Here is a 6,579-nt window from a genome sequence, read left to right as displayed (position 1 = left end):
CAAAACCAAACAGTCTGAACTACCTTAGCTTCTAATCAAAAAGTAAGATTCACATAAGATTGTGAATACTACATATAACCTGTTCTATTTTTTTTACACTATTGTACAAACTTGCTATTTAGCTGGAGTAATGCATATTTTTTCCTCTACACAAACTGCAGTTTGCCTCCTTCAAAGCTGGAAGGACTTGCCAAGGTCAAGCAACAGAGCTCCCAGGAGTCAGGGGCAGAACAACATGCACACACCCTGCATGCCACAAAACATTTCTGATCATCCTCTAACACTTCAATCTAGGACTTTGATCTCAGTAACAGACATCCTGAAAGACATAAAAGACTCTGTCGACACAGCACAGACCACAGGACATCACAGACACTGCCATGATCTAGATGCCTACAGTGGAAGTTCACTAGATGGAAATACACAAAGGCACTAAGGAACAGAGCAAAGTGCATGCTACAACCACCCAAAACATCTAACTTTAAATTCTTTCTCATCCCACACCTGATGACTGGCTTGTTCCTTCAGTACAGAAGCATAAACATGTCAGGCACTTTAAAAAATACTTCATTTCTTTGCAGCGTCTACATTTTCCAACATTCATACTCTAGTCATTCTCAAGCCTAAATGCTCCCAAAGGCAGGCCAGAAAATGAGAGAAATGCCTTATGTGTAAAGAGTGAGTGCACAAAGGTTTGAGAAGAGGTGAAAAGAAGGAATATATCCTTCCTAGCCAGACAGAAATAACGAGATAAGCAGAACAGAAAAATGCCTTTACAGATTTTGAACAATTCTCCTTTCATCTCCATCAGCTGATGAACAAAATAAAAATTTTAGTAGCTAAAGACCCATAATAGATGTCACAAGTTTCTACTTATTCAGTTGTTTCTATCCTAAATATGAGAATTTCTAAGAAAGCTAACGCTTTGTTCTAATCAACAGACAAATTGACTGTCTTATTTTAAATCACAAATTGAAGCAAATAGACTGGAAAGAAACGAGAGTTTAAATCTCCCTTTGAACATCATTAGCTATGTCCAGTGAGAAGAATTTAGCACAGCAGGTGCTTCTAGACTTGCCTACTGGAGTATGCTACAATCCACGCGTTATCCAGATTGAAGGGAACATGCCAGAGCTCTGGTCCAGCTCACACTCCTGAGGAGTGAGAAGCTGGTACACAGCCAGGTCTTCTCTCTCTATAAGGAAACTAAGAAAGACTAATGTGCTCCTTAACCCCAAATTATATTTAGATTTGCTTTATGTAGACAAGTCTTAATAGCGTGTTTTCGCAATCCGTTTCTGTTTCCAGTTTTCAAAATATCACCTTAAAAAAAAGCTCCTGTCATTTAAGAATCAGGAAAACACTGAGAGCTGATCATCTTCGAAGTACGATCTATACTTCACATTAGTAAATTAATTCTCAGTAAGAGATCATCTTAGTGTGTTAACATTCAAAGCTGTAAAACAGCTTCTCTCACTAAGGATGAAACACTATGGCTGTAGCTCCACACAGATGGCACAATATGCAGTACTGTCAAGGGCTGCAATCCCTCCCAGCCAGTTATCTCCTTCCCTGTACCACCCTTCCCCTGTGCAAGCAAGCACAAGTGTGCAGCTGTGCAATGAACTGAACAAGCAGCAGGGCTAATTTTTTTCCCCAGGTTAATTTTGACACAACCAGTTCTACAATGCACTCACCACGTGACCACACGTGTATGTGCCAGCACAGAGAGGAAAGTCAATGCAGTTACAGGATTTGCCTTTTTACTCTTCCAGCAACAAAGCATCAAGGCTCTCCTCCAGCTGTACGTTACCAAATTCCTGTGTTCACATGCACAAACTCTTCAGATGGTCATAAAACCCCAAAAAAAAATCCAAGTGAAAACTGCCAAGGTGAAGCAATTATAAACACTGCCATGAGAGCATTACAAAAATCTTAGTTTTGCTAAAATGCCAGAGTACTCAAAAGGCAGAAAAAATGACCAGGATATACTTTCATCTACAAACTTGCTGAGTACTCTAATTCATGACAGCACTGATGGTTCACATTAATGACTTCTGACTTGCATATGACAATGTTTACGGTTTTATCTGCTTTGTAAAACTAGTAAGTCAGTTAAACATACACAGAAAAAAGATATGTAGTGGGGAAAAAGGGGAGGGAGCTTGACTGTGTGTATTAAGAAGATATATAACAGTTCCTTATAGAAAAGCCAAAATTTGTTATCAGATTTCTTAACTAGGTCAAACAACATTATTATCTGGTATAACTAGGTTCAGTGGGATTCATTTACTGATGAATTTGCAATCGATAGCACTGTAGGAAGGGTCTATGTGGATTTTAAATATCATGTTTAATGGAGAAAAAAGATCTCATTACACATAAGATTAAATAATTTGTTTCTGCAATTCTTTGCTATCAAAGCATAATCCATTCTTTACTCTGAGCTGCCAGAGAACATGTAAGTTTCATACATTGTTTTGAAGCTTCAAAACATGGACAGAACTCCAGATGAAATCAGGACCCCATACCACTCACAACAGCTCAAACCCAAAAAACTACTTTTATAAATTGCTTGAAAACAGTGAATGCTATTCACTCGAAACAATATCCTGTTTGTTTGCTCTGATGCGAACTACTGCTACGTGGGAAATCTGGGAGCAAGTGCCGTAAGGAAATCTTTGTTAAACAGTATTGTTTGGTTGCTAGGGCCACACCAAATTGTTTGGATAGTTGCAAGGAACAGTAAAACAATACAAAGGCTAATGAGACAGACAACACACTCTTAGGTCAAAAGGCAACACGCCCTGATTATGCTAAATGAGAAACAAAGTTGTTTTATGTGAAACACAAGTGTCCAGAACCAGGAAAGGTGATTTAATACCCAAGTTGATATTAAAGAATGCTATTTTTATCATCCTGCTTCTCTCTGCATAGCCCAAACGCACTGAACATTTGAGGATGTAAGTAGCATCCTATTTACCAAGGAGACAATTCAGGATTCAAACACACAAAGCAGGTACCAAATGGGAACAAACTCAGCCCAGCCTATGACAGCTGGTGAGTCCATTTTACTTCATGGCTGACATGAAATGATGATTTTTAGCCTTTGTACACTTTTTTTCATACCACTTTACACTTAGCTGAGTGATAACACTTCATATGTGCTTTAAATAGTACTAAGTTTCCTATGGTTTTTGCTTTTACTTACATTTGCTTTCAGCTGCTGCTATTTCTCAATAGGTTGGAATGGTCAGACTGAAGCAAAACTTCCATCAGGTATTTCCCCTCTTTCAAGATACCCAAAAATACATCTACAATTATTTTGTGAGGTTTTTTTAAATAAGGTATCCAAATGCAAAATAAGCATACTCAACACCTCCATAGTTTTCATTAAGCGGATGATATTCTTGGCTGCTATTTTTAATTCATTGCTAAAGTAGTAGTTAATTTTACACGGCTCACATTTAATGATTAAGCTTTTTATTACTACTTTTGCAGTACATGTACCTTCACAGGAACTTTATATTTCCTGTGATACTTGTTGCAGAATAAGGTTTGCACGTCCAATTTCCAACATAAAAATTTCCAAAGGCTACAACTATTACGTGTGGTTACTTAAAGGAATTTTAATTAAGCTCCTTGTCCTCTACAATGATAACATCTAGAACATTTTATCCTGCATCAGAGAAGTGATATTAATATACATGGAAACATAGCTGTAGTGATTATTATAGTGTTTCATAACAACAAATCTTCAGTTATTTTACCAGAGGAATCACTTGCTCCTAATAAGGATGTAAATGTTCAAGAGATGGCAGTCTATCCAGAACAAACAAACATCCCAACAAATTGTGAGTAGAACCCAAATTTTAACCTAGGCTTCCTGTGTCCCAGACCAGCATTTTGTTCTCTAGAGCAATTTCTCCAGTAACTTTACCATGACTTCACAATTCTAAAATTCCTGTTGATCGACAGGTTTCTACTGTTTCCAAAGTCTCCTTACTCCTACCAGTGAAAAAAGCTTTAAGATCTGAATGAAAGAAATGATGAACAGCTTTATAAACACATCAAAGTTCAATATATATTGCTCTAATAACAGGTGCACATCCCAAGTCTTAGCCTCTGGCCTGTAGATATTAAGCAAGGAATGACTCTTTCTTCAGCCTCTTGGATTTGCCTTCAGAGGAGCAATGGGAAGATGCAGTTGCCATTCATTTATCCAGCCACTTCACTTGGGTTGCTGAAGTACGTGATAGCACAGCCAACCCGCCAGGTCTACTTCACTGATTTTTTTGTCCAACCTACATACCACTACTGACAGTGCATGAAGCTGTCCCTAAGCTGGATTTATCACTGCCTTATTAGTTCTAGCTGTACTGAATCCCTGCTGATCTCATGCACAGCTAACACCACTGCATATGTGGCTCTGGCTGGTTTCTTGGTGCACCATCACTACACAAATGCTGGAGTCAGAAGTCTTGGCAGAGCTGGTAAGTACTTCTGCATTATACTGCATTTATCCAGATTTTTCCATTTATTTCATTAACACTCATTTACCAGCAAAATGTTACTAATTTTAAACTGTGCTAATAGAAATTGCATACTTGTGATATATATACTCATTTTAAGCACATCTGGTTATATACAAATACTGTTCCAATTTTTGCAGTGATGTAAATTATTCTCAATTATGTGCTTAGATGGACCAAGATAATGAATTTCTGCTGGATGCCAATTTTTGAAGCATTCTTAGGATGTATTTAAAAAAACTATACCTAATACAACTCCCAGTACTGGTATGAAAACCTGAAAGTGAAGGGAGAGGTACAGTAGCCTCCTGACACCATGGCCATGTCTCTTTACAAGATAACCTAAGTAATATGAATAAAATCCACAGTCATTGCCAGTGAAATTATCTATTAAGGGCCACTGATCACACATTTTCTTAAGAGTGTGACACCTAGATATTCCTTTGGTGTACATAACACACACCTACTGATTGGTAACACCCCAAATACAAGCACAGTGGTAGAAATTGAAATCAGTCCAAATGTACATGATCAAGAAAAAAACCAACCTGCTCTTTCTCCCATATTTCTCATACCTTAGTCCGAATACATAGTTCCTGATGAAAAAACATCTTATTCTTTTCAATACAGACTACACAACTAACTCATCCAGTGACATGAGCTATGGAATTCTCTCTTCTTTCTCTGTGTTGGTAGCATACACTGAATTTTCTTTGCAAGATGTTTAACAAAGATTATGACTTCATATGTGTCCAACTACATTACATGAACAGGCAAAGAATCATGAAATCATTAACAGGCCACATGGACTAAAAGTCCAGGGTGCAAATTCTCATTCACCTCTCTCTCTTTCACTGATTTTATACAATTTTGATGAAAATAGTTAAATAACCAGCAACAGTAGCTGGTACTTCTATCATGCATTTATGATATATCACAAATTAATAAGACGAATGGGTTACCTACCTGTGAAATAGAAATAGCCTTACAACTGGCTTAGTTGAGCAGTATGGTTCAGTGGAATGTTTGTAAAGCCAAGTCAAACCTTTCAGTGAGAGGAAGTTATGTGTGTATTGATAACTTCCCCTCCACGTCTGAATTGGAGCTTACATTCTACTTCTGCAGTAGAAACACTTCCCTACTGACAATTTATCTAAGGTGCTTCAGATATGTTTACATTTCTTTTTAGCCAACCTCTGGAACAAAGAAACATAAATGAATGCTGCATCAATAAACAAGATTAATTATTTCAACAAGTGGCTAATTAAGCATATGGCTGGAACGTGAAGGATGCCCTGAGAGAGAATGAGGAAAGTTATATTGAGTATGTTGTGGGAACTGGTACTACAACAGCTGAGCTTTCATTTGGACTCAAAAAAAACAGACAAAAAAATTCACAGAAATCTTCTGAGATTTATCATACAGATTATTTTTCCACCCCCAACAAATATGAAAATCTTTTCTTTACAGACAGTTTACTCAAGTAAGAGAGCAGCTGCCAATTTCTCTCGTTACAGGTACTCACAGGAAGCTTGTTTTCTGCTTTCAAAGCCTCTGAAAACAGGCAAGAACAGTAAGAGAAACATTACTTCCTGCCAACACAAAGACACAGCAGAAATTCTAAAGCATAAAACCTTATCTCGCAATATCTAGTTTTCTAGGTATCTGGGCCAGATTACAATCCCTTAGAAGTCTTCCTGCTACAGATGACCCTCAAATTTGAAGCTTTGCCTTATAACTAGGTAGCTCTGTCCTTCCAAAGATTCACTAGTCTTTTTTCCTACTGCTGTTAATATCTCTGACAATTTCATTCTTAAACTGTAGTTTTTTAACTTGCATTTGGTATGCTTTCTAGAAATCTAACCAAACAGTTTCCCGCAAGGGCAAAAGCAAAAAAAGAAATATGTTTTAGTAATATTGCATTGAACTTAAAAGTTATTATTATTATTAAAACCAAAAACCATTTCAGTTTAGAAGTAAATTTCTCCTCCTTATCCACATCTATGAACATTGTCTGAGAGGTATGAAGTCAGGCCCCCATGTGTCA

The sequence above is a fragment of the Acanthisitta chloris genome, unplaced genomic scaffold (genome assembly GCF_000695815.1).
Source record: "Acanthisitta chloris isolate BGI_N310 unplaced genomic scaffold, ASM69581v1 scaffold12031, whole genome shotgun sequence".
NCBI lineage: Eukaryota > Metazoa > Chordata > Aves > Passeriformes > Acanthisittidae > Acanthisitta > Acanthisitta chloris.
Note: the sequence above shows the minus strand (reverse complement) of the source record.